This window comes from Anser brachyrhynchus (assembly GCF_964034855.1).
Source record: "Anser brachyrhynchus genome assembly, chromosome: 12".
Lineage (NCBI taxonomy): Eukaryota > Metazoa > Chordata > Aves > Anseriformes > Anatidae > Anser > Anser brachyrhynchus.
In genome coordinates, this window is record NC_137707.1 from 21,568,257 (window position 1) to 21,580,856 (window position 12,600).

At 37.0% G+C, this 12,600-nt stretch overlaps 1 protein-coding gene across 1 annotated transcript in view; it reads right to left on the reverse strand.

The window, feature by feature from the left end:
- The window catches only part of LOC308176504 (uncharacterized protein), a 424,460-nt gene that overhangs the window by 257,262 nt on the left and 154,598 nt on the right, over positions 1-12,600 (reverse strand). The window lies entirely within an intron of this gene.

Here is a 12,600-nt window from a genome sequence, read left to right on the forward strand (position 1 = left end):
TTGGAAATTCTGCTATAGTGGTGAAGGGATACCCTGATCTGGAAGCCAAAACTCTTGTTCTCACCAACTGCTTTTCTACAGTGTGATTGACAAAGGTTACCTTCTTTTCTGAAGCATTTTTTTGCACATTATAGTTTGAAACAAAATTTCAAGTGGATTTTCTTCAGTCACTTAGGGAAAGCGTACATGTTACCTGTCTTAGACAAATTGCAAAGGTTAACCATAGCTATGTCTAGCCCACATTAATTTTTCTCGTTAGTCTATGATATCTACTAATAATTTTACTCACTGTATTTTCAGATTCAGTGAATATTTCAAATGGTTTATGATTTTGCTGGAATCTGTTATTTGAACTTGTGACTGAATACCTGGAAAACACAAAACTGCGACTTCGTAAACCAAACTAGGATTGCACAATAATCTTGACTGAAGGGAATGGTTAAAACCAGCAAGGTTTTCCAAGCCAGTTATTTCTAAAGTCACTAATCACCAAAAAAAAAAAAAAAAAAACCAACAACAACAAACAGAACTAATTTTCTGATTCTTGTAACTCAAAACTGGCTTCCCCAATACATTTACAGCCAAGTTAAGCTATTATAAAAACAAACTGTAGCTAACGATGAATAGTAGTATAACTTGGTTCACTGTCTTCTACTATCCAGTAAGCCAACATCTGTTTTTTAGCTCAGCAGTTGTCTGGGAGTGAGCTTCCTCCTCACTTGAAAATAACAATGGAAGGATCTGAGGACTAAACAGCAATTACACTACGTGTTTGTTTCTTTCTTCCATTTAAACTATTAGTGTTTTCCTTCTATTAATCACAATATATATACTCAAGGTGTACAGTGGGAGAGAAAAAAAAAAAAAGCAAATGCACTATCTGGCCTTACACTCTTATTATTAAACAGACTTGCATCTAATTACTTCAAGATGGATAAATTTAAAAAAAAAAATAAAAATACTTTTTTGCATAGGTCATTAAGAAAAGTGGAATACGTCACCTTGCCTTTAAACTCAGTGGAAACTGCTCAGTTCACCTCTTTCATTTGGTGTGTGAAATTATCATCACAGCTTGAATTAATACTAGGTCTATGCCTGAACGTCACTGTTTTTGGCACTTTCTGCCAATCATTTAGCAATACCCAGAAGTGGAGGTTTGTTTGCTGAAGAAGTGATCAGGGAACAAACTCAGGTGAAAATACCTAAATATGATGAAATTACTCCTATTTCCAAAGACCCCTAATTCAATTTCTTCAGTTTCTAGCATGAAAAGTCATTCCCTAGACAATCAGAAGAGAAATATAAATTCAGGAAAAATGATATACAAGTATTTTGTATCACAAAACTGGCTGGATTTGTTGATCCATACCAAATGTGGTGAAGCTGAATTTACACAGCCTGAATCGCCCATGCCTGTAATTTTAGATGCAAATACCAAATGGGATATCTTCTACAAACAGATCAACATAGACTGCAGAAAGTCTCACTCAGAGGAGACAATCTAGATGCACCCAAAAAAAGAACTGGCATTTACTGACTGCTTTTAGGAAACATATGTATGGCCACAAAGAGATAAGTATATTTCTTACAAAGGATATATCTTATTGTACAATAGTTCCAGATGCAAAGTTTGTGATTCCAAATGTGATCCAATGCAAACTGCAGTTTTGGTAACAAAACAAGTAGATATATTTTTTATTAAGTCTCGTGTAAATTTTGAGATGCGAAGTAAAAGAGGTGGAAATGCTGCTAAGCACAACCTAGCAATATATAGGTCCGCTGTTCCTTTACATTAAGACAGAAGAAGAAAAAAAAAAAAGAACCAAGTCAAAATTAAATGCCACAGATCAAATCCTGTAATGCCTTATACCCTTTACAGCCAGCATGAAGTCAGTACATTTGCACAGGATGTAAGTCAGGGCGCAAATTGGCCCTTCAGCTCTCAGATTTCTCCAAGCTTTCTCAACAGCTTGCTGAGCATAATTTGGACTTGGTTATTTAAAGCTACACAGAATAATACAGTATGAAGACTGGTGTGAACAATAACTCTTGCACAATTTATCACATAGAGAAGAGCTACTAATCTTTTTAGGAAACAAGGTATTCAAAATTATTTAATGCTAATATTTATGCATCAGAAAGCATTCTAAGAGCAAAACAGCACTCCTCCCCCTTCCCATATACACAAAACATGTATTTGTGAACATCTTTAGCTACAATACACCATATTTTCAGAGTCTTGAAATTATCCTACTATATGGTGGCATTTATGAAATTCTGTTATTAATGCCACTCTTGTAACAAAGATAAGCTGTATTTACAATACTAATACCTTCCACAAATGATTAGATATGTATAGCTACACGTATAGTGTATATACCAATGATGGCTTAAGCCTGTAAATTTAAAGTACATTATTGTAATAAACAGCAATAATAGCAATAATGATAAAAATAAGTTTGGCATTCTTCTGCCTAGCAGACTTCTGCACCACACTGTCAGCTTGAAAAAAAAATGAAGTAGTATCTTATGAACAGCTATTATTTTCTCGGCTGTTGGTTGTTGTTTTTTTTTTCCCCCCTCTCTATTACATGTTATTATTTAAAAAAAAAAAATACAAAAATGCAACTACATCAACATTAAGGTAATTATGAAATTGGACTAAAGTAACAATTCTTCCTAATAAAGCAGATGGGTATCAATCTATCACTGTAATTATATGACTATTGCTACAGTCTTTTAAAACTTTATAAAAAGTTTATAAAAGCAATCTGTTTTCTTTGGATAATTTTCAAAGTACCTGTTAAGCACAAGGTTTTCTTTACATGCCAACCCAGTAGTATGAAAGTGAAAATCAAAGAATTTCATATGATAGATTTTAAGTGTTAAAAATAAAAAACAACTACATTATTTAACTATGTTAAACAAACATAGTTCTACTGTTGCATAGGACAGCTGGGTACTTCCCTTGCCTCAATTAGCATAGGTACAATAAGTCAATAAATCAGAGAAATAACTTCATTTTTTCCTATTCACAAAATTTGTGACTCTCTTCTCTAAGCATTGCTCTCATGGATTAAGAGAAAGCATATCTGTGAAGCACCCATTGCTTGCATATGAAAATTTATATATAAAATGCAACAGTGCCCGATACATCAGTACCTCTAACCCTAGCCTTTTCTCAAATTCTATTCAAGCATTTTTCTGTTAAAAATACTTTCATGTCCTGTGTGCGAGCAGAGTTTCCATACCCAACTCAAACTAGTACTTACCAGGCTACTAAGCTCCTTATTTGAACTATTTTGCTGCATTTCCAGTGCAATGTATAGAGTAGATCTGTTAAGTTTGCACATGTTTTGGTAATAATACGTAACAATAGAGTTAAACGTGTTGTACATAATATCCAACTACGACATTCCAGAAGGATAAGAAAACTATGTGTAATCAACTACTGCCTTCCACAGCGCTTTCCAAATTTCAGTTAAATCAAACCACTAAAACACCCCATTCTCCCAGATTACACACAGTAGACAAAAAGTGGGCACTTGACTATTGTTTACATAGATCTAACAGTTTTACAAAATTTCCCAATTATTTGTTAGATATAACAAGAGGGAAAAGGCCTTGACATTTACATCACTGAGAACATTCAAACATATACAACTGCATTCAAATGCGTTATGAATTAGTAGCAGTATCTTAGCCATCAGCTGTAAGAGCACTCTCAACTAAGTTAACCTCTCTCCAGATTGCTTAAGAAATACTTAGATCCATTAGATTAAGTATGAAAGCTCTGCATACAGCTTACCAGGGTGCTACTTCCCACACATTCCCATTTTTAAAAAGTTTATATTGAAGATAATTTTACTGAAGCAAAAGACGCGATTTGGTAAGACAAAATAGCACTATTATCAAACAAGAGACAAAAGAGAAAAAAAAAAGCAAAAGAGTAGTTATCTGAAGTTCTTTAAATTGTCTCAGCCTTTGTTCTTTATATTCTATGTGCTGGACCCTCAGTCTGAATTTCTGCTTATTGGTCATATTTTCTCTGAGGAACCTCTGATGGTTCTCTAATGAAGCCATAAGATGAATATCATCTGAGAAGCTACATTTTTTCACTTGCTCACACAATATAATTCCTCCCCCTTCTCCTTTGAATTCAAAAGCCAACCCTAAAATGAACAAAGGCAGTAGCAGCAACCTGTCTTGTTCCAATCCTGTGACCATATAAATCCATCTATTGTCTTCTTCTCTAAATGCAATTCTTTACTCACTGTAAATGTTTTCTATCAGCTGAATTAAATTTTTAGGTGGCCATAAACCCCTAAAACATGTCAGTTCTCCCAGATAGCTGGCTAAACCCATTTTGAAGAAAATAGGTTTCAGTAGATTCAACTATGTTGTATCTACACCAATTTGTCTTATTACAAATATCACTTACAAATACCTAAAATTGCATGTTCCTCATATACTATGATGTGAGCTTTTTTTTTCCACAAACCTCCCCCCACTTTTAAAAATAAAAATAGAAAATCAGTTTCCATGTCTCAGTCCTGTATGTTTTTTGTAAGTTTGTTTCCTGTGTAATAGCCAGAGCTCTGCACCCATGCTTTCACCTTTTTCTTTCAAGTTTTTTACAAAGTTTTTTTTATGCCTCAAAATTGTATTCTCCTTCATTTGTAGTGAGAAACTTCTAAAAACTGTTTTATCTATTTTACACTCCACATTGTACAGCACTTCAAAATATTCTTTCCATCACTTGTTCTTTGCCTGCTGTCCTCAACCGTTTGCTTAGGCTTGTCTTTCACTGCTGACATAACCAGCGCAAATGTCTCACTCAGCTCTCTCATTTGTGATACAATCCGTGTGTCATGTTTCCCTTTATACATCCCTCTGCCACTGATCACATCTCCAGTTGTTTTTCTATTTATTTTCTTTCCATGTCTTTTGGTCATCAAGATGTATTGAGCTCTTTGACTGATGACTTCCTTCTCCTACTGAACAGTCACATTTCACCCATCATTCAACTCACTTTAAGGACTAACAAGACTACCAAAAGTGGGGTCAGGTGCAACCAATACTCCAGAAATTTTTAAATTCAGGCCACTCTTAAATGCCAGTCAGCAAGAGAATGGAAGCTGCTGTACCCTGAGGTAGGGGAAAGATAATTGGTCCACTGGACCAAATCTCTTAATGCTTTCCCAATCTGATCATTAAAAGTTGTTTGTTTGTTTGTTTTTTAAACTATGAATTAACCAAAAGTTAGTCACAGTTTGTGTCTGGGATTATTTATTATGTTTATTCAGATGTGGGGAAAAACAAAATAAAATAAAATAAAAAACCTACATCGTCTTTACTGTAAACAGGAGTTAGTGATCTGCACAACCAACACACCAGATTTTCTTTCAGCGTTCAGAGTCATTCTGAGCTTTCTCACCAGCAATATCAAATTCCCCTTTTTTTGGTGATCACTTCCATTGAAATAGTTTCTACATTATTGGAAGACAATTGCTAAAGTATAAATTGAAGACATTTTTTCATTTTTTCATCCTTCATTTTCATTCATTTTTTCATCAAATTAATCAATTGTTCTAGCTTAGGAATTCCACTCAGTCCTGCTTCTCACACTTCAAAATCTCACTAACAAAGCATCTCTTACCTAGCATCTCAAAAGTGTTTAGGAAACCAAAGTTTGAGGTCAGTATATTGAAATCTAGACTCTTGATTATAAGTTGCTATTTGAACAAAATATAAGCCATCTAAATTATGTGTTTATTATTTAAACTTAAAAGCCTTTATATATTTAGAATAAAAAACACTTAAGTGAATGAATCAACCAGACAAGCATTACTAACACTGTCAGAGTTCTGAAGCTGCTGAAAAGCGTACAAGAAGGGCTGATAATTGAGATCAAACAGAACATAGTATGAAAATGCAATCTAAATAGGCGCTGCTTTATGTACTACACATATCTAGCATTGCAATGGATATGAATGTAAAGGATGTCAAAAAGGTTAAAACTTAAAAACACCCTGAGATCCCAAAGTTTCAAGTTTAAGATTTTAATAGAAAAAGCAAATAGTTGAACTCCCTACTGGGACCAAAGTTTCAAAGAGAATCAGATGATGTTCAAATTCACTATATTTGGATAGAAGTAACAAGAGGGGAGGAGGCTCAAAACTCTTTTTACAGGAATCACTTTGGGTCTCTTCTAAGAGACACGCTCCTGTCAAAGGCTCAGTGCCAGCCTGACAGGAAAGCATTTCAGGAGGTCATTGCATCTCACTTGCGTGGCATGTTCATGAAAATATAGCAGGATGAACAAGAAATGAGTGCAGATTAGTACAAGTCTTCACAGTGACACCAGGCACCTATATGAAAACATTTTCATTTTTCTGTGGCGAATGTAGTTAATGTGATCCTTTTGTAGCAACTCCAACATAATAAGTAGCCTTTGTTTGAACATCCAAACCATCAAGGTCAGGACAACAGCAAAGTGTTACATCAAGCAAGACATTTGATGGGATGGCTCTGGAGCAGCTGGTTAGCTTCCATGATGAATGAGAATTACAGCAGTTTTCAAGAGACCAACAGAAGGCTGGCAGGGTCCTAATCAGCTATAACATCAGTAGTAAAGATCTAAGGACACTAGAGCATTTCCAAAACTACAAACTTCTCTGGGCTTTAGTTTCAATAATTATAGCAGTGACAGCTGGACAGTGTGGGTACATGACTGGAATTGGTTGGAGTTTTTGACATATGGTGCTATAGGAATCCTGTCTGTCAGGAGATGAGAATAAAATTACCCCCAAAAACTGGGGGCTGCAGTGCACATCGTGTCTCAAAGTAAAGGAGCAGAGATGGCATTTTTGCAGGTTAACATTCAGCAAATGACACACGTCGTTCAAGCAATGTTGCAGCAGTACATCAGTGAAAAATGCTACCGAATCACAAGGGCAGTGTAAGTTAACTAGAGGAAGACATTGGCACTCTTGGTTTTCCTGCAGTGTGTGAACATATGCAAATTAAATTTCCAGCTTCTGTTACCCTCCTGGAATAAGCGTTTGGTGCTGACACTGTGGAAAGAAGTAGCCTCAAATGAGTTGAAAGAGAGTCCAGGTGTGCTGAACAATAATTTCGGATAGCTACTTCTTTCTAAGCATGCCTCTGATAAGACCTTTTTCCATCCCACATGTTCTAGCCCATCTAAAAGTTGTGCATGCCCAGAGGCAGGATAAGTTCTGCACTGAAGAGGATACAGTTCTGTCAAAAAGCAGTGTGTATAGTGCCCAGTGATTAATTTTTCCTTACAATCTTCTGATTAAAAATAGGTGCAAAATTTCTGAAGGAGAAGTTATTCAATATAATGAAGAAACGGAACTGTTTGTCTGCTAAACGATCACTCTGTAGAAAGCCTTTTTTTGCTAGGAAGAACAGTTGAACTGTAGGTTCTCAGGACAGAATTCATCATTTTATCTTAATTTCCCTCAAGCTGTGAGCAGTGCATGCTGAAATTAAATCATTTTGCTTCTGTTCCCCATACCTCCCTTTCCTTCTTCTGCAACCAAATTTGCCACGAAGGGCAGTTTTGCTTTCTAATATAGACACAAGAAATATATTTGATTACCTTGTAAATAGCAAGCCAGAACAAGAAACCAATTTTATTTTATTTTATGATATATATTTTTTTAATCTTGAGTTGTTTGGTCACATAAAATCTCCTCAAAGCCCAGAATGGTCCATTTCAACATGCAGGAAGTTAAGCAGTCATGGCTGAAGGCCAACAAGAACAAGAGACTCCTGCTGAGCTCAGATGTGGAAATGAAACACACAGAAGGTGGGAGTGGGGATGTTGACATTGCCCAAATATGTAGGGGTGGAATTAAGAAAGCCAGAGCTCAGTTGGGGTTAAAACTAGTAAGGAATGTAAAGAGCAACAGGAAGGGTTTCCTCAAGTCCAATAGCAACAAAAAGTTAAAGAAAAGGTGGGCCCACTGATCAATGAACAAGGCCTAGTGACAAAAGACATGGAAAAAGATCAAGGTACAGAGTATTTTTGACTGTGTTTACTTGAAAAGTCTACCCTCAGGCTTCCAGATCCCTGTTCACTCAGGGAACCTGAGTTCAGCAGAGCCTGTGAACGAAGCATTGCTCACTGTAGAGGAAGATCCAGTCAGGGAACACTTAAGCTGTCTGACCATTCATGTGTTCATGGAAAGTTCATGGAGCACGATAGGATGCACGTAAGAGCACTGAGGGAGTTGGACAATGTCACTGTGAATCTGCTTTCTCTTTGTTTTTCTCTCTGAACTGTCATGGTGATCTGGGTAGGTCCCCGATGACTGGAAAAATGTAAACGTCATACCTGTCTTCTAACAAAGCAAGAAGGAGCATTGCAAGAACTACTGACCAGAGAAGATAATCACTATCCCAGAAGTGAATCCATATTCCTGGAAGCCATTTCCAGGAATATGTGTTTAGATTTAGAAAGACCTCCACAGCATGAGCACTTTCAGGTAATCTACAATACTGACTCTAGTCATTCATGTTTTTTTTCTACTTTGCATCCTACAATGTGTAGTTCTGTCAAATCAATTAATGACGACTCAGAGAAAGTAGATGCCATAGTTTTAAACAATAAACTGAAAAAAAATATATATATATTTTTTCACAGAATGTGAACAAATTCTTTTCAAGCAGCATTTCAACATGCAAGTTCTATCTTAAGCTCCAGTATTTTGTTATTCTGAACTGTCATGGACTTCCTCACCATTCCCCGGTATTCAGGGATGCTCTCCTCTTGGTTTTTGTTTATACCTCAGGGACTTTTTCTGAAGTTCATTATGTTTAAGAAGGAGAAAGAGGGTAAACCTTGTAATATGGTAACATGAAGGCCGTTTCACAAAAAGCAGAGAAAGAGGAGGCGGAAAGAGAAAGAGATCCAATACTATAAAACTAATAGGCAGGATAAGACAGAAATACAAGTGTATACTCTTTGTGCAGTCTCTTGAGTGTTGAACAACAATGAACTTTGGTTTCCAGTACATTTAGAACTCTGTCTTAACCAGGGTTCTCAAATGTGTTAAAAAGTACCATATGGGGCATAGTGTTTTTGATTAGAAATGCATTAATGTGGGACAACTGCTTTTTCCAGAAGAAAGGCATTTCTAACAGGAAAAGGCTGCTATTATTTATATGAGCTGAGATCATCCCATTTTACTGATTCATTTAGACTGATGCCAACTACAGCTGAAAACAAGCATTTCTTTATAAAGAAATTATGAAATTACTGCAGGCTTTGATCTAACTTCACCCAAGTTTTCGTCTACAGGGACCCACAGCACAAATATTAGTCAGTGGAAATAGGTACTAGATAGTGTATAGATAGAGAAAAGGAGAGAGAAGCCTATTTGACCAAAATATTTGGAACCATGACCCAAAGTCAGGTTTGACACAACTAGCTTCTGTTTAGGTACTAACTTCTATTTTAGGTACTTACATTAACTATTTTCTAATAGAAAGTGGATCATTTAGAAAGTAGTAACACTCTAAACACTCATATCCTTTGGCTTCTTTCCCACCGTTGTAAAAAATATCTGTCCAAGGGGATGTTTTTCAAAAATGCACACACAACTGCATGTCCAAATTGATTTTACATTTATTTTTATTCGCAAATATTTGAACTGTGCTCCATACTTGCAGATTTGGCATGCAGCATTTGAAGTTTAAAAAAATCTCCCCTTACGCCTGTAAGGCAATCCTGGCTAAAGAAATATTCAAAGAACAACTGCCCTCAAGTCCTGTCATGTGATGATTTAATATGAAATACTTATAATGTCAATAAAAGAGAAGCAGGAAAAAGAAAAGAGAAGAGAAGAGAAGAGAAGAGAAGAGAAGAGAAGAGAAGAGAAGAGAAGAGAAGAGAAGAGAAGAGAAGAGAAGAGAAGAGAAGAGAAGAGAAGAGAAGAGAAGAGAAGAGAAGAGAAGAGAAGAGAAGAGAAGAGAAGAGAAGAGAAGAGAAGAGAAGAGAAGAGAAGAGAAGAGAAGAGAAGAGAAGAGAAGAGAAGAGAAGAGAAGAGAAGAGAAGAGAAGAGAAGAGAAGAGAAGAGAAGAGAAGAGAAGAGAAGAGAAGAGAAGAGAAGAGAAGAGAAGAGAAGAGAAGAGAAGAGAAGAGAAGAGAAGAGAAGAAAAAAAGAGAAGAGAAGAAAAAAAAAGAAAAGAAAAGAAAAAAAAGAAAAGAAAAAAAGGAAAGAAAAAAGAAAAGGAAAGAAAAAAGAGGAGAGGAGAGGAGAGGAGAGGAGAGAGGAGAGGAGAGGGGAGGGGAGGGGAGGGGAGGGGAGGGGAGGGGAGGGGAGGGGAGGGGAGGGGAGGGGAGGGGAGGGGAGGGGAGGGGAGGGGAGGAGAGGGGAGGAGAGGAGAGGAGAGGAGAGGAGAGGAGAGGAGAGGAGAGGAGAGGAGAGGAGAGGAGAGGACAAAGCAGATTAACAAGATACTCAAATATCCAGTTCAACTGAAAGACGATTAATCAGGGTAGTGGCTGAAAGTTGCTGTTACAAGTCACCAAACGGTTATAATAATGGCCAGGGCAAAAAGGATATATTCTCAGAGAGCAGCGTGCTTTAAGAGAGAGTATGTTACAATAGTTTGATGAAGAAATGTGAAATATAAAGTGTCAAATAGAATAAAATGCAATCAGTTCACTGATCCTACGCTAAAGAATTAAAGAAGGCAATAGCCTTGAGGAATGAAGGCACTTCTGATCTTTCGCACAGCATGGGCTGACTGTGTTCCCCTTGTCAAACTGTAAATAATCAAAATCAATGGGAGGCATAAGAAGTCTAAAAAACTCAAAGGAAAAATCATTTCCCAGATATACCAACAATAAAAGTAATTCCCATGTTATTTAATTTTGATTATTAGCAAAATAGAAAAGGCAGAGACCTGGGAAAAAATTTCTGTTCTTTATTTCACTGATATCTGTGAGGTTTTGTGGTATTCTGGGTTTATATTTTTGGCTCAGTATATACTTCTGACTGATCCTTTGAGTAGAGCTCGTATACAGCCTCACAGGGAAACATCCAACAACACACACGGGGAGCTAGGATTAGACAAAGGTACTCAGGGCATCAGAATCAATATCCATACTGTGTGACCAATCACAGGTCAGCTTGAAGGCCTCATCTCTGTCACAAATCAAAATGATGGACAAATTTTTGGTGTGTAAAGCAAATACAGCAGGAGTACTTCCTGTTCTTCAAACTCTAATATGAATAAGGAAGCCCCTTTCAACATTTACGTTCTCTTCTCTCATCCTTCTCTTGTGCCATCCAAACTTACAAGAAAAGTCTGGAAGGACAGAAGCAAGAGTAGTGACTTCCACTGTGACACCAGAGAAATCATAACAACACTGAAACCACAGACTTCTGAATAAGACATAAACATAGAAGATAGCTGACAGCACCAAAAAGCCAGGTAGTGATCTCAGTCCAGGTCAAGGGGACTATTTCTCCACATCCTTCCCCACATCTGGATTTGGGGAAGGAAAAAGTTAAGCAAATTAATTGTTTCAAAGTAGTATGATCTGTATATTCATCATCTAAACAGCCCTTAATTTTCTGCCCTATTCTGCAAGGGTATAGTGTCACTCTATGCCCAATCTGGTGGACTGGTTTACAGCACCACACACTGACATGAAATTCAGGAGTTCCTCTGGGATTTCTGCTCACTAAGTCAGCAAGAGCTTACAGTATTGCAGAGATAACGGCTGTCAGTCTCTCAAGGGAAAGGCTGTGCTCATGTTGCTCTTGAAATGAATGATGGAACAGCATTAGAAACATCCTCACTGATAGAGGCTGACAGTTCCCTTTATTGTCTAGAGTTAGAACTGTAACAGATACAGTATGTGGTACTGTAAAATAGCATGGTTTGATTCTGAATAGTGAGCCACTTGTTACGTCAAGAAGTCTTACATGGAGAATAAGAGTACTGGAATGAAGGGAGAAACTGGCAAGGATAGAAAAAATGGTATCTTTCAGAAGTTGTGTGGAACCTCTACAACCAGTTGACCCTCTCATATTATAAAATCTTACTGGAAGACAAGGCACTTGTACTGGGCACGTGTTTGTTGCCAGTGTATCATTTACTAATGATGCTAGGATCACTGCAGTTGTCTCTAACTGAATTTGGGCACCCTGTTTAAGTAAACAAATTAGGAGGTAGTGTTCCTTAGTACCTGTTCTTTAGTTCCTGTAAAATAGTTGCGCCTAATCCAGAAGACTTAAATTAGGAAGTCACCTCTCCACTGTCTACCCAGAGAGCACACGGATCCGAAAATAGGCATCAAGGAGGGCATCTGAATGTTCCTTGATATTCTCAAAGTGAAAGAACCTTGCATACTAAATATGGTATTATTAGGATCATGCTGCCATATGTGAAAATATAGCCGTGTCTTCATGTTTAATATCATCTACATCTTTGACATATCAGCTGAGCCCCTGGGTGATTTCAAAGAGGCTAATTATAATCACCTCTTCCTCTTACTTATAGTGCCACAGAAAGAGTAATGACCACACTTGTTCAGCATATCTGGCCTATGGCCTA